The following is a 24,606-nucleotide window of genomic DNA, read 5'->3' on the forward strand; positions in this document are numbered from 1 at the left end:
TTGCCATAATAAATCCCCCAATAGAAACATGTATTTCAGCCCATGTATTTCTTTGGCCCCCAAATCTATCCCCTGTTCTCTGTTTCCTGTCACCCTATTACCATCATGATTCTCCAGACCTTCCTTGCCATGTTGGACTAACTTCTAAAACCCTGAGAGAGAGAGAGAGAGAGAGAGAGAGAGAGAGAGAGAGAGAGAGAGAGAGAGAGAGAGAGAGAGAGAGAGAGAGAATCCACACAGGAGCATTTTCTTTCATGTATTTTTTGTGAGTATTGGGTAAAATACCAGAAAACCTTAGAGCATTGCACACCATTGATGGTGTGAATCTCATTTCAAAGACAAAAAAAACTAATATTAGAGCACCAAGTGATTCACATCTGGTTTCATAGGGTTCCAAAATCCTCGTCTGATCTCACCTTTTACATCTCAAAGGTTCTGACAAGTTGAGTCTGAGTTTCCCAGGGGGAGAAAGACATAAATGTATTTAATTGAAAATGTAAGATACATTGGAGAGTTTCACAATCAATAGATATCCCTGTGAATAGTCAAAAAAGTATTGACAATGCAGGTCCTCCTATCCACTTAGGGATATATCTAGATAAAAAGAATTGATTCTTTGTTCTGCGTGGAATCCAGCTACAATATAGTCATGAGCTCCCATAACCCACACAGTGTACCAAGTATGCTTCTTCCTGATCTCTGTGCTGCAGCTTAGAGTTAGTACAGTCCTGGAGCACCAAGATGTCATTTGCTGTCAGAGCAGCCCTGTATTGCTGAACTGTTGCCTGCCTCCATCCTGGCTGATGGCACAGCGTTGTCTATTCTTGCAAATTCAAAAGAATAAATATGGTGTTGCTAATAAATGAGACATGACAAAATTCTGTCTTGTCTCATTTATTAGCAACACCATACACTTATGAGGCTTTTTCAGAAGATAGCAAGATACAAGAACTAGTTGTAGTTACCTCACATGGGAGGGTAGCGTGGGTGCCGTGTGATATTGGTGGCAGCTCATGAATGCAGGCATCCCTGAATCCTCACCAAACCCACTGACTCTACAGTGTAAAAGAGCTGAATGTGAAGGTCAGTGTGGTGTTGAAGGTGAATCATCTTCTCTCCTCGGGTTGTCCCTGGGACAAACTTCCTCTTTGCTGTGATCCTATCCTGAACCAAATTATGAAGCCCCAGGCTGACTTGACCAACTGTCCCTTAAATGAGCAGGCTGATCAGCAAGAGGTATGTATGGACATGGCATATATCCAGGACTTATTGTGCACTAAGAAAAATGTAGAAGCATGTTAGCTCATGAATGTATATATTGGATCATGTCCACACGCATGCATGTTGTGGAAATTCTGCCATTTGGTCTAATGACCAATTGGATGGAGAGTTTTCGTCTTTATGGGCAAGGTTTTTAAAACAGTGGCGCAAGTGTTGCACCGCACACTCCTGGGTGGTCAAGAGCAGGAGCAAGTGGCAGAGAAGCGTGGCTTGCAGTTTGGTTCCATCAGCAGCGGCTGAGTCATTGGCAGTATCCCAGCTCTGTTCTGTGTCAGGAGCGTACGACATAGAGTTCATTCCTTACTAAATCTTTCCTGATCCAAGACTCCAGAGACCCTCATTACCTGGCACCAATGTGGCCCTAACCCAAAGGCCGCCTGAAACGGCCTGAGGTCAGCCCGAATAGTGTGCTGATTTGGTTTGCCCCTGTCTCCCGCCCCCTACTCCCTTGTCCTCCACCCCCTCCCCTCACCCGCTAGCAGCAGCTTCCTGTGATCAGCCAGTTCGCTTGTAGCCAAACACATCCCTAGGCTCCCTTGGTCTCCAGGCTAGCTCCATGGCCTGCTGCATGCCCAAACTCCATCTTTTAAAATCCCCAGTCCTCTGGACACACACCGGGGCTGTGTCTCCCTCCTGCCCAGCTCCTAGATGCCTTCAGATTTCTAGCCTCCTGCGTGCCTGCTGGCCCCCTGAGACAGCCTTCGTTCCGCAGCCCTGGCACTTCGTGCATCCCCTACTACAGCCGGTATTTGTGCCTTGGTCCACAAAGGCAGTCCCCCAGGTTGTACGACATAAGGCATACTTTGCCTTGCCTATTTCTGCCTCACCTAGGGTGGAATGCACCCACTGTGCCCATCCCAGGTAGGTTCTGCTTGATGCCCCTGGAGCTCCCCACCAGCGCTCCAGGTGTGTCCCATCAGCATGTGAGCTGCACCTGCTGGTCAAGGACCAGCATCTCCTGGTGGTCCCTCAGCCCCTCCCCGCCTCCCTCTGCTTGTAAGAGACTGTGAGCCTATGCCCACATGCCCTGAGCCACCTGGTCTCTCCGAGCCGTGCTGGGACCACAGACACTAGACAGGTTCTGGTCCCTCTGCTTAGGCTATAGATGCTATCTCTATAACCAGTTTTGTTCACTGTAAAACAAGTGCTGAAGATGAATCTTCTGTGACTCTGATGTGAGTAGTCTGAGCTTCTGTGGCGCACCTCCTCCATCTGCTGGTCAAACATCAAATTACATCTACAACAATTACTTGAGGACCTGATCTGCAGTAAGTCAACTCTTTAAGAGGTAAACTAATGAACAAATAAACAAAAATTAATTGATTTTTTTAAAAAAATAAAAGAATAGGGTAACAGAATAAAGGGATAGTACAATCTTAAAGCCTTTCCCAGGTCAATGGCTACAAATATTACAATGTGGAGACTTACAACCCTGATCACGGCTACTATATATGGGATGCTAGAAAAATTTATTGAAGAGATAAGCAACCTAGCTGGGATCGATATAATTTCAGTGATAATTGTTATTGGTCTGGCAATCCATATCTTATCCTTAAGAAATGGTTTGATAACAGTGCCAAAAGTGAGGCATTGAGTGAAAAATTTAGCTTTGGAATATGGTAATGAGAATTTGACTGAAAGGCTACAGATCATGGAAGGCAATATGCAATCCTTACAGATAATCACGAAAGAGGGTAAGACAGCTTTGGATTATGATCTAAAGACTTTAGAGGTATTTACAATTGAGAAGAACAAAAAGGTGACTGATAATATGCAAGCTCTAGGACAGCTTACTACTTAGGAGATACAAGCCCTAAACAAGACAATTCCTGGTAAATCCCAAGCCTTAGAAAAATTTATTAGAAATTATAATAAAAGAATTCAGACACAGACAGATACATTCATAGGAGAACCAGCCTCACCATTTCCTCATAGAATTAGGGAAGAGAGGCCTAAGGTTGTTACTACACCACCCATGACTTATTCTGTTACCATTTATGAAAGTCAACCAAGTGACAAAGATCCCCATGGACATAGGGAAGATATGTGGGAGCCTATACAAACGTTAGACTTAAAGAATACAAAGGAAGCAATAGTTTTCCATAGTATGCATTCAGCATATGTGAGGCAGATGTTGAATACATGGTCCACTCAGAAAAAAAAATTACTCCAAAAAACTAGAAACAATTAGTCACATCATTACTAGAATATGGTCCTCAGTTATAATGGAGCAGCTTGTTGAAAGAAGCTGAGGCCATTGAATAGCAAGGTAAGGCTAGAGGTTTTGAGATTTTGCAAGATCAAATACTTGATGAAGGCAGTTATGCTGATGTAGTCAGGCTACATATGATGAACACACCTTATCCCTGTGCTGTACAGCAGCCTTAAAGGCTCAGAGCCTAGACGAGTACTCATTCAGTCTCTGGCTTTTGAAAATGTTAATTTACAATGCAAAAGGAAATTGGGCTGTTAAAGGTCAGATCAGCATCCATAGAAGAATGGATCTGTATAGTTAGAAGTTTTCCTGTGTCCTGAAGCCACTCGGTCTCAAGGAAACACACAGAGGCTTATATTAATTGCAAAATTTTTTTTGGTATATGGCTTAGGCTTATCATTAACTAGCTCTTAAAAATTAATTAAACCTGTTTCTATTAATTTATGTTTTCCATGTGGCTTCATGGCATTAATTGTGTTCCATTACATCTTGCTTGCTGGCAGCATTCAGTGTCTCCTCACTCCACCTTCCTTCCACCTGTATCTTTGCTTGGATTCCCCACCTGGCTCCATTCTTCCTTGCCATAGGCCAAAGCAGCTTCTTTATTAACCATTGGTAACAACACATATTCACAGAATACAGAGAGACCATCCCACAGCACTTTCCCTTTTCTGTTTAATCAAAAGAAAAGTTTTTTTTTTTTTTTGGTTTTTCAAGACAGGGTTTCTCTGTGTAGCTTTGCGCCTTTTCTGGAACTCACTTGGTAGCCCAGGCTGGCCTCGAACTCACAGAGATCCGCCTGCCTCTGCCTCCCGAATGCTGGGATTAAAGGCGTGCGCCACCACCACCCGGCTGAAAAGTTTTTCATTTTAAAACAGTAAAATTACATATAACAAAAAAACTATCAAGCAAGAATTATAGTTACAATATCTAGTCTATTTGTATTTAGCAAAATTAAAGAAAATACTCTGCCATCTACCCTATTTTGTGAGTCTAAAGTTTTATATCTAATTTATCTTTTATCATAACTAATGAAAATTATAATTATAACTATCTAGTCTTTGCTCCACTCATGACCTTGGTTTATATGGCCTGAAGGAGGTGGTGCCTCTTGCTGGCAGATGTGACCCCTTAGATCCAGCACACAGTCAATACTGAGCCTCTTGACTATGATAATACTTGGGTAGGAGAGGTGATTTCCAAAGGCATAGGAAAAAATCAAAATATCAAATGTTTTGATTGTGGTAAACAAGGTAATCTCAGAATAAATTGTAGACAGGGCATCCCTAGAAACAATGTTTCTCCTAGGGACAACTCAAACAAAAGGTCCCAACCTTCTGGATTATGCAGATCAATGAGAGATTTGCAAGGCAAATTATCATCAGAAAATGCCTTGGGAGGCCTCTCACAGACCCCCATGTAGAACATGGTTCATTCATTCCTTGTCACCATGGGAAAAACTTCTCCCTAGAGCAATTAAAGGACCTAGTGCCTAAGGCAAAAAAGCCACACTGCTCTGGATAATATAATAGCCTTAAAAGATGGAACAAAAGTTCAGGGGAAACCATAAGATGAATTTTTTGGCAGACTTCAATAAATGATCAAAGACCAAGGCTAAGGATACAAATAAATGATATTGTGGTTGAAGGTCTTCTAGACACGGAGGCAAGTATAACCAGAATCATGCCATGCAAATTGGTCTCTTCACGAGGGAGATGTTCAGTTTTTAGGAACTGGAACATTATCACAGGTAAAACAAGCACAAGATAGACTGAATGTATAGGACCAGAAAGGCAGAGAAGAAAATTGAAGCCATATGTGGTTAATATAGCAATGAATTTATGGGGTTTTGACTGGTTACATCAATGGAATCCGCAGATTAACATTCCTCCCATCTCAGAAACAATTCATAAACCAACATACATATCTGGGGAAAGTATTAAAGACATTACAAAAAACAGTCACAAACCATTCAGGCTGTACAAAAACAGGGCACAACATCTGTTTCTCTTTCAGAAGTACCAAGAGCCCTACCTTTAAAATTGTTAACAAATCTGTCTGGGTAGAACAATGGCCTTTGACATCAGAAAAATTACAGTCCTTAGAACAACTGGTACAGGAGCAGCTAAATGTGCAACATATTGAAGAATTAACCAGCCCTTAGAATTATCCTGTATTTGTTATTTAAAAAAATTGGAAAATGGAGAATGTTGACAGATTTGAGATCCATAAAAGTAATTAAGCTGGTGGGCTCTCTATAGCCTGGAATTCCCTTGCTTTCCTGTTACCTAAAGGATGGTCTATTATTTTCATTGATTTCAAAGACAATTTTTTCACTATACCACTACAAGAAAAGGATAGGGAAAAATTTGCCTTCACAGTGCTTACTTATAATAATTCTCTGCCTGTTAAAACATATCGATGGAAAGTTCTCCCACAAGAAATGCTGAACAGCCCCACTCTGTGCCAATATTTTGTATGACAACCATTGGAAATGATTTGTGTACAGTTTCCTCAATCTATAGTTTACCATTATATTGACAGTATCTTGTTAGCTGATTCAAATGCAGATATTTTAGAAAAAAAATGTTTGAAGAAGTAAAGAAAGTTTTGCCTTACTGGGAATTACAAATTGCTCCTGAAAAATTACAAAGAAGAGATTCTATTAATTATTTAAAATATAAAATAGGTCTATAAATATTAAATCCCAAAAGGTGCAAACTAGGAGATATCAATTGCAGAATCATAATGACTTTCAAAGATTGCTAGGAGACATTACCCATCTACTGTCCATTATTGGAGTAACATCTCAAAAATTGAGTAATTTGTTTCAAACCTTAAAAGGTGACATAGATTAAATAGTCCCAGAGAATTATCAACTGAAGCTGAGAGAGAATTGGCTTTAGTAGAAAAGAAATTTAGGGTGTATATGTGGATCATTTGGATCCGAAGTTTGAGTTTGACTGCATTCTGGTTGTATTACCCTCTATACAGTCCCCTACAGGAATTTTAAGCCAGAAGAAAGATATTATCTTGGAATGCTTATTTTTACCATAAACAAAGTAGGAAATTAAAGACATCTGTGGGAAAGGTTTCTGAGTTGATTCTAACAAGAAAATTAAGACTTTGTCAATTGACAGGAATGAACCACATAGAAATTTTCATACCTTTTACTAATGCTGAAATATCCCCTTCATGGGCAGAAAATGAACATTGGCAAAGAGCTTTCAGTAATTTTTTGGAGAGATTAACAACAGATATCAAAAGAAAAAGACATCAATTCATAAAAAGAACCAGTTGGGCCCTTCTTCACATTATATGGGGACCACCAATAACTGAAATCCCTACATTCTATACTGATGCAAATAAATTAGGAAAAACACGTTACAAGTCAGGAAATTTAAGTAAAGTGGCTCAAAGCCCTTATGATTCGGTCCAAAAGTCAGAATTGTGCAATATTCTCACAGTATTGGTGGATTTTATGGAACCTCTGAATATAGTTACTTACTCTCAATATGCAGTAAGAGTTGTTTTATACATTGAAACTGCTGAACTTATTCTTGATGAATTAGAATTAAATGCCTTGTTTATATGATTACAGGAAATAGGAATGGGAATCATTGCATATATATAACACATATCAGATGCAATATGGGTCTGCCAGGCTCAATAGCACAAGGTAATGATGAAACTGATCAGTTACTAGTAAGAAATGTGCTGGAGTTCCTCAGAATTTCTTTAAATTTCTTTAAAAAACACTATGTGAGCCGGGCGGTGGTGGCGCATGCCTTTAATCCCAGCACTCGGGAGGCAGAGCCAGGCGGATCGCTGTGAGTTCGAGGCCAGCCTGGGCTACCAAGTGAGCTCCAGGAAAGGCGCAAAACTATGCAGAGAAACCCTGTCTCGAAAAACCAAAAAAAAAAAAAAAAAAACACTATGTGAATAGCAAGGGTTTGAAAGGAGATTTTTCCATCACTTGGCAACAAGCCAAGTAAATTTTAAGACAAGGTCCTACTTGTTCCTTGTATAATCAAACTCCACTACATGTGGGAAGTAACACTAAGGATACTCAAATCAATGAGATTTGGCAAATGGATGTGTTTCATTTTGCAGAACTTGGAAAATTAGAATATGTGAGCCTCACCATAAATACATATTCAGGATTTCAATGGACAACAAATTTGAGTTCTGGAAAGGATGATTCTGTAATTACACATCTATTAGAAATCATGGCCATCATGGGAATACCTGTACAAATTAAGACTGACAATGGTCCAGCATATGTCTCTAGTAAGATGAAATAATTTGTTGCATATTATAATATAAAGCATATTACAGGTATACCACACAATCCAACAAGACAAGTGGTTATAGAAAGATTAAATTGTTCTTTAAAAGAAATGCTAAATAAGCAGAAAGGGGTAATAAAGACCCCCAGAGATAGACTGCACAGTGCCTTATTAACTCTAAATTTTCTAAGTGCTAATGAGAAAGGAACAACAGCTACAAAGAGACATTGTACAATAGAAAAAAATACTGAGTTAAATCAGTTTGTGTACTTTAAAGATGTGTTGACTTCAGAATGGAAACCAGGATATGTGTTATGTTGGAGAAGGGGTTTTGATTTTCTTTCCACAGGAGAAGAAAAGCTATATATGACATCAAAATTAATAAAGATTTGATTTGAACAGTAGAGACCTCTTGATTAGGAAAAGTGATTGTTTACCAACTGATGTGGCAATTCAACGTGTCTAAAGGTAAAACTCACAAAATTAGGGCCAGGGCAGGGTTCTGGTTTTGTCTTTACAGGAGAATAAAAATATCCATCTTAAGGATGTCAAGAAGCTTTGGAGTCTGTAAGATTATGCAGTAGATTATAGCTGATAATTAGAAGGTCAACCCACCAGAAAAAAAATACATATCTAATGGAGGGCAAACTCATATGCAGGGCAACGAGTATTACTGTCTTTTGAATAGAGAGCTGCTTCTTACTATAAATTTCTTCTGTGATGCCATGGCCCTCCACAATGTAACAGCTTTGGGACTTGTCCCACAATCATAGCAGTGTATTCCTCACTTGTTGGATACAATAATTCCTGCGTACTAAAAGAAAGATGAGTTTCCCCCATATTGTGTAATTCTGGTGAGAAAAATAAGTCATACAGTCAAACCTTTGTTCTGCAGTCCAATAAAAATGGAGAATTCTGCTCCCTATAATTATCTTTATGGCAGGACAATTTGGCCAGATGAGGTATTAATGCAAAAAGATCACAAATAGGGCTGTCACAGATAAGCTCAAGGAAAGAATTGCAGCATTTCTTGAATCAAAGCCCCTTTGAGATAGAAAGAATAGTGCCTGAAAGCACTGCAGATAATGGAAAGCACAACTCCGTTATCCCTGCTTTGACCTCAGAAGACAATTAACACTTTTGCTTCTGTTTATTGATGCAAGATAGCTTAGGAGACTAACTGTTTATGTTTTAGCCCTGAGATCTGTGTAATTAATATGTAGAGGTCTTTAACTGATTGGCCAGTTCTGGAGAAAGGAAATTTTCTCACACTGCTTGCAAATCACACTGAAATACAGTCTGGAACAGAGCAGCAGGGATGAATAATGGCTGGACTAAGAACACCTCATGGCACTCCAAGTAAAACACTCAAACTTCTTCAATTCACAAGTGACATATTTCCTTATAAACCCTTAGCCCTCACACCACTTGGTTCAGGTGCAAGTCATTTTTCTTTTTGCTGTAACTGTTGACAGCAAAGTTAAACATTTCCTGGGTTTCTTCCTCCTGCATACTGACTTTCTCTATGTGACCCAGGACTATAGCATTCTGCACAGAGTTCAGGCTCAGGTTCAAAGCCCCATTGAGTGTGATAATCAAGAAGAGTGGAAAATGGTGTAGGCAAGCCATGGTCTTGTATGCAAAACTGCAGTAAGCCTGGATGAGGCAGTGAATACAGCCTGTAAATCTAAGGCCCTTTTATCCTGCACTCTTGACTTGCATAGTCTCCTTGCAAGCCCCCATCATCTATTTCCCTTGCCCCTCCCTCTCTTCTATGTTTCCTCTCTCCTTATCTCTCCACATAGCTCCTTCTGGATGACAGATCTGGCTACTACTCTGTCACTTTATGGTCTACACCTGGGGCATTTTCTCACTAGTTCTGCATCTCCTGTGTCTTCCATTCATCTGAATCCCTCATATCTCCAGGCTATCTCATGACCCCAGGTTGAGCCATGAACATATTCTTTGTCTTCCTAGGCTCTCCTAGGCTAGTCATTCTAGTCTATACAATGTGATGCTTTTCCCAGAGCTTTCAAACTTCTATAACCTCTAAAATGAACTCTTATTGTCCCAGAAAAAGAGAAAATATTTCTCCTTGGGGTTATGAGAGGAAAGAAGCATCTAGTGTCATGATTCAGAATCCTTCCTAGAAGGACTGTATTTCATGGGATATGAAAGAATTAAGTTATTCCCTTTTCTCTGGTACTTTTTACCAACTGAGGAATATCCCTTTACACTATGTGAACATAAGTCACCATGATTGGTTTTAAAAAGAAGCTGACTGGCCAATATCTGGACAGGCAGAGGTTAGGTGGGACTGGCAGACAAAAAGATAGTGCTAAGAGGAAGAGGAAGAGTCTTAGGAGATGCCAGGAGACACGGAGAAACAGGAAATGGAGTTGTCATACTAAGAAAAGGTACCAAGCCAAGTGGCAGACCATAGATGAGAAATATTGGTTAATTTAAGTTATAAGAGCTAGTTAAAAACAAGTCTAAGCTATTGGCCTAGTATTTATAATTAATATTAAGTCTCTGTATGGTTATTGGGAACTTGTAGGTGGGACAGAGAAGTCTGCCTATGCCAAACATTCTAAAATAAACTTTAAGTGGACAATGGCAGACCTTTATTAATTAATTAATTAATTAATTAATTTATTTATTATATATTATTACTTTTCAAAACCCATTAGCAGCAGTTATCACATTCAGTAAAGGAATCATATTGAAAGTTACTTGGTGGCTTACCCTCTGACTTGCTCAGTTACTTTTTCAAAAATATAAACTTAAAACCATCTGTTAATGTCTGCATTGGACGAGATTCTCCCAGATCAATCAATAATTGAGACAGTCCTTCACAGATGTATCCATAGACCAGGCTGATCTAGCCGGTTTCTGTCTTGAGGCTTCTCTCAGGTTACTCAGGATTGCAAATTGTCAAGGCTACCTAGTAAAGTGATTTTTACAGTATCAGTTCCTACTATTTTTCATCATGAAATGTATTTTTATCTTCTAGTATATGCATTGATTTGTTTCTTCAGAGTTTGGATGTTTTCATAGTAGGAGTCTTTACATCATTGGTTTGATTTACTATGAGGGCTTTTTCCTGTTTAGAAATTTCTGCTGGTATGATTTATATGATTACCTTCTCTGTGTAATCGTATAGAGATGATGCTGAAATTTTATGGGCATTTTGAATGTGTTATTTGCTGAAAATGGTTTTACACTGTATGTGTTTTCAGGCAAATATGTGTGGCCTTCTATGTACAACAACTTAATTTCTGCATGGATAAAACAAACAGGAATACTTTGACTTCTTCTCCTTCTATGTGTATTTGAAGTATGCCCTTCTCATTATATTTTACTATCTAAGACATTGAGCACAATATTTAATAGGGGTGGAGGCAATGGACAGCTTTGTTTTGTTCCTGGTTTTAATGGGATTGCTCCCAGTTTTTCTTCCTTTAGAATCATGTTCTCTATGGTCTGTCCCTGATAGCTTTCATTATATTGAGATATGTTCCATCTACCCCTATTCTCTCTAGAACTTTTCACAAGAAGGGATGTTTGATATGGATCTGAAGAGAGATTTCTCTAAATAAGCAGTATGTTGGTGCTCTAATAAGCATATTTTCAAAAGTTGAATATTATCAGTATTCAAGTTTTTCACAGTAAAAAAAAATCCAATAGCAAACTCTGAAGTCTCCAGAAGAAAGATGTAGCCCCACAACAACTCTACCCAGTCCAAAATGATGCCGTGGTATTCGCAAACATTACTAAATGATCAACCTTGGACTGAAAATTCTCCAAGATAATCCCATAACACGATGGTTCATCATACTAAACTTCTAGCCAGAATCTCAGATAACATTACCCATTACTCTGAGACTGACTTCAGAATCTACAGTTAGTCCAACTTAGATTTAACTATCTGAGCTTTCTTTCAGGACCCCATAGAGATACCATCACCCCTGAATATCAGGAAGCAATTCTAAGAAAATGATGCCCTTTTTTCCCAAAGGTTGCATGTTTCTCAGGGTTATGGATAATGGTTATAAGGTTGGGGGTGGAAGAAAATATTGGACTCAGTATTCCCCCTAAGAAAGGAAAAAAGAGGAATGGATAGGTATAGGATATTAAGGCAGATTATTGTATAAACTAGTAAACTAATTTAGTAAAATATCAGCCTTAGATAAATTGCACTATTATGGATTCTTGTATATTGATACAAATGTATACTATTTTATATTCTTATTCAAGATAATTTGTATATTTATACAAATACAGAATTATATTTGTTATAATGTACATGTAATTCTACTCTTATTTGAAATGTTTGTATATTGATACAAATGTAAAATTATATTTGTCATACTATATGTATGTTCTACCTCTGTTTAGGATACTTGGTATATTGATACATATTTAGGGTTATTGTCATAGTGCATATTGCACTATACATTCCTACCTCTTCTTTAGCTATTTTGTGTATTGTCACAATTTTGAGGTCATTGTCCTTTTACTGTACATTTGCTTATAGACTGTTTACCCTATTTATGTGATGCCTTAGTCCTTAGGTTATCTAGGTAGATAAGACTTACAGATTTATAGTCACCTATACTTATCATCTCTATAGTTATGTTATTTAGATCCAGACTTACAGAAACATATATCAGATGAATAGGTAATCTTCAAACACTTCATAGACCTAGAGAATATGTCATTTACATGTTTTGATAACTTAGAATTCTGTTGATGTGAGACACAATTGCTCCTGGCAGCACTGATCTGATCCCGAGATAATGTTGGGCTTCTGAGACATTTCTGTTTGGAAGTTTGTCTTCATCTTGGCACAAAAATTGTCTAGTGAGCAAAGAACTGCCCTTGCCTTGATTGCTGACAGTAAATGGTCTGACAGATACTCTAGGCCTGTAGCCAATTTGAATGTACCAATGATGCTGAAAAACTTTAGGTGACTGTCCAGGCTGCCTGATATATCTCTCTACTCTCACAAGACTCCTAAAAGTTGCTTATATCCTTCTCCCATTTCTCAGGTATTATTATATTCCTTTTCAGATCTTTGATGGGATTACAGACTAACAGTTATAGTTACAATCGTCTTGTATCTTAGCTAGAACACATGAAGTATTTGATTCAGCTTCTTCAGGATAGCACACCTTTTGGAATGATCTCTGATATGTGCATTTACCTACGCCCCAGACTTCTCTAGATTTTGGTATGTGTCTCTTGTTTGATGTTGTTCTTGTTGGTTGTAGTTCTATATTGTCTAAGTCATTATCTCTTATATGACAATCATTCCTATTGTATATAGTTTTGTATTATGTTAGAACTTTGTTTTTTAGACAAAAGGGGGAGATGTATTGGGTAGCTGTTCCAGCTTTGACCTTGAAGTACTGGCCCTAATGAAGTAGCCAGTAACTTCCCTGTAAGCCTATGACCTGCCCCTGAGACATGGCTGAGACAGGAGACCTTGAGACCCAAGATGCATATGTCCTGGCTCTCTTGGCTCCTTGTGATCCTGGAGGGCAGACCAAGTCAGAGTTCTCCAAAGAACCACACTGGACTGCACCTCACCTCTCCTGGACCCTGTAACCAACCCCTTTACTGATTTTAAGTTACCCCAACATAAACCTCCTTTAAACTACCAGAACTATGTGGAGTTGTCTTGTTAGTTCACCACTTTATACCACTCTTGGGTATATATCCAAGGTGTGCTCAATAATACCACAAGGATACTTGCTCAACGATGTTCATAGCAGCATTATCCATAATAACCAGAACCTGAAAATAATCTAGATGTCATTCAACTGAAGAATGGATAAAGAAAATGTGGTCCATATACACAATGGAGTATTACTCAGTTGTAAAAAAAAAAAAGAAAAAAAGAAATAAAAAAAATGACATCAGGAAATTTGCAGGTAAATTTATGGAACTAGAAAAAAATCATCCTGAGTGAGGTAACCCAGACTTAGTACAAACATGGTATGTACTCACTCATAAGTGGATACTAGATGTAAAGCAAACAATAACCAGACTACAACTCACAGCTCCAGAAAAGCTAGGTAACAGGGAGGACCCTAGGGGTATGCATAGATCACCCTGGGAATGGGAAATAGATGAGATCTCCATGAGTAAACTGGAGACAAGTGAGGCAATGGAGAGGAGGGGGTTGGGGGATGAGAACAAGAGGGAACGGGATGGTCAAGCTGGGTGAGAGATGGAGTGGAAGAGAAATGAAAGAAATATCTTGATAGAGGGAGACAATATTGGGTTAGAGAGAAACCTGATGCCAAGGAAATTCCAAGGAATACATAAGGATGACCCCAGCTTAGACTGCTATCAATAGTGGAGAGTGTGCCTGAGCTGGCTTACCCTGGTAACCAGATTGGTGAATACACTGTTATCACAGGGCCTTCATCCAGTAACTGATGGAAGTAGATGCAGAGATCCACAGCCAAGCACCAGGTCAAGCTCTGGGAGTACAGTTGAAGAGAGAGCAGAGGGATTATATGACCGAGGGGGGTCAAGATCATGATGGGAAAATTCACAAAAACAACTGATCCAAGCATGTAAGTACTCACAAACTTTAGAGTGACAGCTATGGAACCTGCATGGGACTAGACTAGGCCCCCTGCATACAGGAGACAGTTGTGTAGCTTGTTCTGTTTGAGGGTCCACTAGCAGTGGGATCAAGATCTATCCCTGGTACATGAGCTGGCTTTTTGGAGCCCATTACCTATGGTGGGATGCCTTGCTCACCCTTAATGTGGAATGGGAGGGCACGCTTGGTCCTGCTTCAATTGAATGTTGACTCTACATGGGAGCGCTTACCCTTCTGGAGGAGGAGATGGGGGGTCAGAGTGGGAGGAGGGATGAGAAGGAAATCTGTTGTTGATATGTAAAATGAATAAAAAACTTCTTAAGTGAAAAAAAGACATGTAAGCACATCTGCTTTTTAATGTTCGAGCTTAAGTATAAGCGTACTTTTAAAACATTAATATATTTCAACCTCATTTCATACTGAATCAGTCTGAAATTTCTTTACAAGGTATAAGCAAAGAACCCCAATGCACCTGAATGAGTTCCCTAGAAGACATTCCTCAGACTTTATATCCAATAACATCAAATTACATCTTATATTGTGACATGATGGTATATATAGAGTATATGATTATGTGATTGTTGCATGCATTTGTGTCACAGTATGAAATGTATGAATATGTTATTCACTGTGTTACTACCTGTTTGTCATTGTGTATGTCTCTGAGAGAGAGAGAGAGAGATTATTTGTGCCTGTGTATGTGATTGTGTGTATATTTATATGTATTTGTGCTTATGTGACTCTATGTGAATATATATGGGAACATGGCAAAGCTGAGTCACCCAGACAGAGATTGGGAAGGGGTATCTAGAACCAACCTCTATGTACTCAGCATTGATGTCTTGTTCCTTTCACTCAGAGTATCTACATCATTTGTGCTGAGGTTGCTACCAATATCACAGGGGTCAGTACTCCAAAGAACTGTGTTCCACCATGTGTAGTTGAGGAGACAACATGAAATTCTGAGAGGTGTTAATGTGCAGACCATCATATCAACTGTGATTTTGTCACTACCTAACTCTGAGGTCTTGGAATCTCCAAGGAGGTGCCCTTCATAAGATGGGGATTGGATTTAATTGATCATTCAGATGTAAGAATTTGAAGTCTGCTTATAATACATGAAGAATTATTTTCTCATTCACAAATGTCCACCTACATTTTGGGAAACAGAACAAAACATGGTGATATATGAGATGGTTGGTGATTCATTGCCTTTGCATCAATACCTTCAACATAGGGTTACAGAGGTGGCAATGAATGTCCCATTGATGCAAATTCAGTGCTGTGCTTTAAAAAAACTGTGCTTCTGTCTCCCCTTCTGGGCTATATTTTTCATTGTTTCTCAATTGCACTCTAAAATTTTTTCCCATGCTTTTGATTTTTTTGCAACAATCAGAGAATACTCTAATCCATGACTGCTCCTTTGAGTTAAGATGATGTAAGATGCCCACTGGCTATCATTTTGTCTCTGACACATAAATAAAGACATCTTCACTCCATTAGAAATTAAATGATTTACAAAGACACTTTCAACTCATAAGGGAATTTGCAATCCATAATGGAATCCGAATTCCATTATAACATCTTTAACCAAGGATGTCTTCATTCCATGAGAACTTATTTGTCTTCAAAGGAAATTTTTATTCAATAATGTGATATCCTAGGTTTATAATATGTGCCCATCTTCCAGGGATGACTATGAGCATATGCATACATTCTAGATAATGAGAGAAGCACAGGGTGGTCCTCAAGGGGCTTAGAAACAAATTATACCTTATAGAGAAAGAACCACCAGAGGCTATCAATACAAGGGGTGACATTTGAGCTAGTCTCTGAAGTAAGGGAAGAGAGCAGTTGTAGCAACCAAGGGAGATATGTACAACAAATAATAGCACATAAAATCCCTCAAGAAAAAATTCATTTGGCTTGCTGAGATTCTTGAATGAAGTGTCAGGGTTGGAGTTGTCAGGATGACTAAGTTGGAGGAATGAAAAAACAATTAGTTCATTCAAGATAACACATGTTCCAATAAGGATTTTGTATCATTCATAGTGCAACATTAGGCCTTTGGAAGGCTTTACAAGAAGTCAATATGGCCGGGCGGTGGTGGCGCACGCCTTTAATCCCAGCACTCGGGAGGCAGAGGCAGGCGGATCTCTGTGAGTTCGAGGCCAGTCTGGTCTCCATAGCGAGTTCCAGGAAAGGCGCAAAGCTACACAGAGAAACCCTGTCTCGAAAAACCAAAAAAAAAAAAAAAGAAGTCAATATGATAGTATGCATATTACTAAAAATGAAGAGTATCTGTGGTGGAAAGAAGATGCACTAAGCATGCAGAGAAGCATGAAGAACAGTAAATGCTGCCACAGTTTTCCAGATGAGGGTAACAATGACCTGAGCCCAGTAGGACAGTGGGACAAGGCAAAGGGAAGATCCCAGGGCATGTGATGAGTAGATTACAAGCTTTGTCAAGAATTTGGGTGTGGATGTCGAAGGGAACGAAGAACAAAACTCAGTTCCAATGGGTGCAAATTAAGATGACAATTACTGGGCAAGAGGCCATTTAAGGAGGAGCAGAGGATGACAGCTGGGGTGTAGGGGATGACTGAGAGGTCTGCTGTGAGTTCCAAGATATCAAGGATAAGGATTTGGATCACAAGCACAAACCTATGGATTCCAGCCTAGGGGTCAGTTTTACATGTCAGGCAGAACCAGGCTGCTTTCCACTATGAAATAGGACCACAGATATTTTCTCTGACAATAAAAACGAAATGCAAACAGCTCTGGATTTATATTGCTCTGGGTCCAGGAAATCCATCTTCAATTCTCTACCTGAAAGGAGTTTCAGTGGAGCACAGGATTGTGTTCAAGTTGGCAGAAAGGGTGTCTTAGGTTCATAACAGACAACTTTGAAGGGGCAAGAAATGCTCCCATCACTTCTTTCCCCACCCCTACAGCAAAGGATGTGCTAACACATCACATCTGAAAACAGAGATTCACAGAGTGCTCCCAGACAGCAAATCACTGAAAATTCTTATTAAAAATGATTAATGATATTTTTACACAGTTGTGCATACATAGAAGATAGGCTGGGTGGTGGTGGTGCACACCTTTAATCCCAGCACTCGGGAGGCAGAGCCATGGTCTACAGATCGAGATCCAGGAAAGTCGCAAAGCTACGCAGAGAAACCCTGTCTCGAAAAACCAAAAAAATAAATAAATAAATAAATAAATAAATAAATAAAGATAGATGCTGATCACTTTACTGTCTACCTCCCTGCCACTCCTGTCCTGTTTCCTCCTTCTCCCCCAAATCCTCTCTTCTATGTTCATGTCTTTTGTTCTTCCTTTTTCCCCCACTGATATTAACTAGGCCAGTGAGTTCTGCTCATCTCAGCAGTTGGTACACACAAAGACCACTGAATATTCCTCACTAAAAATATGTCAATAATTAATTGTTCAGAGGTAATGCATGGGGCTTCTGGTTCTCCTTTCCTTATCTTGACTAATTGTTTTAAGGGGTGGGTCTCATGAGGGCTCAGGGTAAATAACTACAGGGTATCTTTAATTAATGCATTTTGCAGCCTTTCACTGAATTTTCCTGATCTCATTCACTTCCTGATACCTATTTCTCCATGTTCTACGAGCCTTAGAATGGTGGTAACCCACGATTCCTAAGAGCATATTCTGCATCCACAGCTGATTCTGTGTTCACAAAGAATGTTCCCAAGGTTAGCGGCACCTGGAGTTTTACTATCATGACCACCAGATGGCACCCTTGGTTTTCTGATGATCCTGCAGTTTTAGGATCATCCAGTCCATCTCACCCTGAGCACAAACGCTGCTGGCTTCTGAGAAGGGTTCAGGGTCTACTTTAAATCATGGATTTGATTTTGAGCTTTGATACCTAATACCCTTGAGTGGCTTCTTGGGGGCACGGGAGGTCTAACAATCTGCCCTTGCATCGCTGGAGTAACTGGTGATACATGGTTTCAATAAACAGGGCATGTTTATTCAATAAACCAATGGCAATGCCCACACTTACCACAACTCCTCTCCCTTCGTTTGCCAGATCCATCAGGAAGTCCTGAATGAGAAACCCCAGAAAAGCAAAGGAGTGTAGAATTAATCACAACGTAAAACAGGAACTTTTCAGAGCAGAACATAATGGGAGATAATAATTTATATTTGTTCAAATTCCCCTCTTCCCTCAAAGGAGAGGCTGCTTATGAAAAGTGATTTGTGTGTTTAGAGATTTTTCTAAAGGGCATGTGACAAACCTGCCTCCCAGTGCTTTTCCAGAGCACTTGGTGGTTCTGCTAATGAATGTTAAAGGGTCCCATTTGTCCTCAACAGGTTTGTGTGTGTACCTTTTATGGGTCCAGAGAGGAGTCATTTCCATGTTTGTTAGGATCTCTATTCTCTGTCATGGACCATGAGTAATTTATATTTACTTCACTGTTCGTCTTGAGTTTTCAGGTGACCTAAATATGACAAGTGTGTTGTGTGCAGTTATTACAGGAAGCCAACTATCATTTCAAGCTTAGCATTCTATATAACAGTAAAGAGGAAGAGTCAGAATAATAAAGAAGAGACAGTGTTCCTAAGATAGAAGAAGTGAAAAAGCAGCAGAAATCCACAACACATATAACCAGGGCAGCTAAAAAGCATAAAGAAGAGAGAACAAAGCAGTACAATAACCGAGATGTGATTCTCTTTAAAGGTATCAGGAACAGCCTCATATAGCATCTGGTCTCTCTGTTATATGTGAAGAACTGAGTTTGCTGATATTTGCCAGTTATTATACCCTGAAACAAAGATTTGGACTGAGGCACATGGATAGTAACTGAAAAGGAGAATGTTTACTTAAGGAGAGAAACAATTCTAACTTTGCACTGCACCAGGACTGGAAAGAGGCCAAAGCAAGTAAATGATTAATAAAAACAGAATTTCTGACTTCCTTTCTTTTGGTGTGCTCAGAATGTCCCATGTGGGGATGAGATTTCACATTGTTATTCTATTCATCTTGACCAGCTGTGGGACTCTGTGCTGCACAAAGAATCTTCTCTGATGAGGGTTGAGAGATGCTCTAACCTGTGTGTTTAATTATAAGTCATTAGAAGTCAGCATAATACTGTGCTAATTTAGCAGGAAAATACTAGTGGCTTCTCCTCTGGGGCCTATGAGCTGTTTGTCTATAGATTCTTAGCCTCAGTAATGACACAAGGTAAGGTTTTAATCCAAGCAGTGCCATGGGTCTTGGAATTGAACTCAGGTACTCATGTTTTTAAATCAAGAATTTTATTGACTAAGTCACCTTACCATCCCTTTATGTGCTCATTTTAAAAAGGAAGCAAATGTCTGGAAGCTTAGAGTGGAATGGTGTTTGTCAACTGTTAGTGGACAGTTACTGGGCTACTATGGTTCTTTGTGGATCTCTGTCATTAGTATCTCGAGCATGGCATTTTCAGTATTTCCACCAAAGTACCCAGCTTCTCAGAGAAGAATCTTTTAGTGTCTTACCTCCAGGGGAATGAATGTTAGATTATAGATGGGGAGAGAAAGCTGGGAGTCCCCAATAATTCTGTGCTTATAGTCATTCTTCATATCCCAGTGCCCAAATCCACACCCCACACCCCTTGGCCTTACTGTCCTATTGTGGAATACTATTTTAAGGTGTGTTACTTTTGTTTATGTTGAATTTGTCTAACTCTGTGAAGCTGCATTACTTTGCCTGTCTAAAACACCTGATTGTCTAATAAAGAACTGAACAGCCAATAACAAGGCAGGAGAAAGGATAGGCAGGACTGGAAGGCAAAGAGAATAAAAAGAAGGAGAAGTCTGGAAGGAAGAAGGAAGAAGTAGCCAAAGAAAGAAGACTCCAGGGGCCAGCCACCCAGATACACAGCAAGCCACCGAATAAGAATAAGATTTCCAGAGGAAGAGAACAGGAAAAGCCCAGAGGCAAAGAGTAGATAGGATAATTGAAGTTAAGGAAAGCTGGCAAGAAATAAGCCAAGCTAAGGCTGGGCATTTACAACTAAGAATAAGCCTCTATGTGTGATTTATTTGGGATCTGGGTGGTAGAGCCCCAAAAGAGCAAAAACAAACAACAACACTTCCCCCAACACCACTGTTCTGACATGTTATTTGCTCCCTCTCCATGTTTCAAACAAGTTTTACTTTACTTCGATAATTTACTATCTTCAGAAGTTAAAAGTGCACTTGAAGAAATATTTTGTTGTCCTATATTCTCTCACTTTGGTCAGGATGCAGTTCTATATACAGAATGGACTATTTTCATCCATCTTCCTTTCAGTTTACAAAATCTCCTCTTCTTCCCCATTGTGGATTTATTTCTGAAAATTTTAAAATTAAAATTAAAGAAATATGTTGTATGATATTTTGTTTGTGTTTTGAAAAATAAAGCTTACCTAGAATCAGAGGGCAGAGCTAGCCACTAGTTAACCATAGAGGCCAGATAGTAGTGGCTCACACCTTTAATCCCAGCACTTGGGAGGCTACACCTTTGATTCTAGCACTTGGGAGGCTCAAGCCTTTAATCCCAGCACAATCAAGAGTGGAGACAGTAATATAAGGTAGGTGGAAATAGGATCTCAGCCCGACCCCTTTTTGATCTGAGAATCCAGAGAAGTAAAAAGTGTTTAGTGGCTGCTGCTCTACTTCTCTGTTTTTCTAGCTTTTACCTTGATATCTGACTCCTGGTTTTTTATTGATAAGATTTAGATTCATACTTCAGATATATGTATTCACTCTCAGTTGATAGATTAATATGATTAATATAATTAGGTCTGTATTTCTCAGATATCATTTAAATCCCCAAATTCACTCAACTTTATACACTAACTAGAGTCTAGTACCTTAAAGGTATAATAATTATCTGCTGCATGAAAGTTGAGAATGGGTGGTATAGTGGTTTAAATGAGAAATGTCCCTCTTAAGATGTCATATCTGAATACTTGAACCCCAGTTGTTGGCACTGTTTGGAGAGTTAGTGTAGCATTGCAGAAAGAATTGTGCCATTGAGAGTTGAGTTTGAAAAATCCATAGCCTTGTCTGTTTTGAATTTCCTTTTTCTGCTTCACTTTGAAGGTGTGATCTCTCAGCTTCCAACTCTTTCAGAGGACTCTAACCTCTCTGGAACTGTAAGCCCAAATAAACTCTTCTATAAGTCAATTTGGGTCATGGTGTTTTATTACAGCAACAGAAAAGCAACCAATAAAGGAGTTAGTAACAGAAGTAAGGTGTTGCTGTAAAGAATCTGTTCATATAGATTTTCAGAAGAACATGGAAGACATTGGAACTTTGAACTAGAAAAGTAGTTGGATATTTTAACCAGAGCTTCTCAGGCCATTAATATTAAATCCACTGGTTGAGAATAAGGCCATTATCACAGTTTGGGACCCAAATTTGAAGCAAGCCTTAATTAAATACTGGTTAGGATGATGGACTCTGACCAAATCCACTCCAGAGTTCCCAGAAAATGGCAACAAATCACATTTTGCAGAGGCTTATGAAAGCAAACACATAAGACCACTACATTTCCCATCAGGTCCAATCAGGGCAAGCATATATCATGTTGTACTTCCTGCCTGCCTATGTAGCTGTTGTCCACATCCAATCAATGCATACATACATCCTGACATATTTCCTGCTTACATACCTTCCATGAGATCGAGTACATCCAATGCAGTTGGATCAAACATGTCTAGGGAAGTGAAAACAAATGTGGTTTGTTATCTCAAGAACCACAGCCCCCAGAATTCCAGGAAGTTACCCGTCTTTGGGTAAATGGGGCTTATAAGTTAACTTTGGCCCTTATAGAACCTGGAAGATAGTAGTGCTAAGAGTAATGGGGATTGAAGATTCCTATCTCAAGGGTTGAATAATATTAAAAGTGGGGCTAGTGGGTATTCCTGTGGTATTTTGGCAAAGAAACTGGCTGCCTTCTGCCCTTGTCCTAAGAACATGACTGCTGCTAAATTAAGAAGCAATGGACTAATTTCTTTGGCAGAGAAAAAAATATAATGGCATAATGTTGAGTCTGTGGCATGGTTATTACCAGTAAGTCTTATGCAAGTCTACAATGAAAAAGAGCAAGAGAGAAAATGAAGCAAAACTAAATACAAGATGTACAGTTTGAAGTTACAAAACAAAACAACAATAGGAAGCTAAATGCTATGGTCAAGGCTTTTGCTGAAAGGGAGACTTTAATTGTTGAGGAGATTGGTGACATTAAGGAGAAGCTATTTGCTTCGGATTGGAACGGTGAAAAAAGTGACCTGAGGAAAAGACTCCCACCCAGGTAAGGTTCCAACCTATAAAAGGAGAAGATCTGATGAGTTTTCTGCTGCTAGAAATCAACTGAATAAAAAAAAGTTGCTGCTAAAGTGATTCAAGGGAAAGTGGGGACAGCTCAAGTGAGCTTGACAGTGTCATCCACGTGGCAGTGGCTTTGGAGGCATGAAAGATGTCAAAATGACAGGGACATTAATTTTCCTGCTGCTGTTTTAGAGAGCTGCTGAGGCCAGGCAAAGTGTTTCAGTGCTGGAGTTGATAGGAGAAGAAGGCTCTACGCAGCCAGGGGACCATGAGAAGTTAATACATGATCTGTGAAACTGAAACCAGAGTGTCAGTGGAGACCCCAATATGTTCTAAATGCCAGAGTGATAAAACATCTACCAGGAAGAGCTGAATATATAGGAACCAGTCCAAGAGAGAAATGTATGATACAGGCAGTGAAACTGAAGGGGCTGAGCCTTCTAAGCCCTTTGGCATAAAAGTCTCTGATGTGGGATACGGCTCTACAGGGTTTGGTATTTGCCCTTCTGAGTCTTGCTTTGCTTTAGTATTTCCTCATTATGCCTTCCATTCTTCCCTTTAATAATGAAATGAAAATCTGTGTCATCTTATACTGGAAGTATATTATTTGCTTTTTAGTTGTGTAGGAGAATATAGTTAAAAGATTGTTTTGAGCCGGGCGGTGGTGGCGCACGCCTTTAATCCCAGCACTTGGGAGGCAGAGGCAGGCGGATTTCTGTGAGTTCGAGGCCAGCCTGGGCTACCAAGTGAGTCCCAGGAAAGGCGCAAAGCTACACAGAGAAACCCTGTCTCAAAAAAACCAAAAAAAAAAAAAAAAAAAAAAAAAAAGATTGTTTTGAGTCTCAGAAAAGACCTCATTTGACCTTAATCAGCATACTCCGATTCTTTCAAGAGTGTTATTCTCTGTGGATGTTGAACTTAACAGGAAGCTACTTTACCCCAGATCATGTCCCAACCCTGGGATTGCCTTTGTTCAAGAGATGGTCTATATATAGTACATAGACCTTCACATGACAATTCTGAAGTGCCATCCCAATCCCAGAGCTCAGCACAGACTCAACTGAGCTCTATCTCAGCCAAACTTTCCATCTTCATTTACCCTAACTACCACAGATCCTATCATGAGCCTCTTTTGCAAGAATGTATCCATATCAGTGTCCATTTACACAGAAGCAAAATTAAAATAATGGCAGAATCAGAATATAAACCTCAGAACATTCTGCCATTTTCTCTATTGAGAATTTGGTATGTGAATTATTTGGAGGTAGACAGTCATTACCTAGGAAATTTAGCCTTGGTTGTCCCACATACTTCTCACCCCATTAAGTGGACAAAGACATGCCACATCTAGAAAGTTATATTTTCAGAAACCCTTGACAAAGCTCCAAGTATTGTTTGCTGTCTTCCATGTTCAGTGAAATAATGATAGCTAAGGTTTCTTCTGATTATTAAATATTCACATATTGAGTTTTCTTTTGTACACATAAACATAAATCCTTGTGGGTGATAGGAAGCTTTTTTCCATGTGAGGACATTAGTAGAGGGGGTGTTTAAGGACAAGAAGCTAAGTTTTGTAAGTGTGGCATAAGTTTTTCTTCTACATACATGAAGCTTTATTTGAGACCCAGACATTGAGGCAGTAAGTTATAATACGTCCCCTTTCTCCCCTTATGAAAGTCATGAATATAGAAGAACCCTACAAAACACTGGTTGGATGTCTTGTAAATATAGTGACTGGGATAGGTGTGGTGTTTGTAGCTCTAAGAGGATGGTATAACACTAAAGAGAAGAATATAAGTGCCTTTCCTTCACCATCCCTAACATCCCTTAAGTGCTTTGTTCTTGGACATATTGCTTGTAAT

Source organism: Peromyscus maniculatus, chromosome 4 (genome assembly GCF_049852395.1).
Source record: "Peromyscus maniculatus bairdii isolate BWxNUB_F1_BW_parent chromosome 4, HU_Pman_BW_mat_3.1, whole genome shotgun sequence".
NCBI classification, from domain to species: Eukaryota; Metazoa; Chordata; class Mammalia; order Rodentia; family Cricetidae; genus Peromyscus; species Peromyscus maniculatus.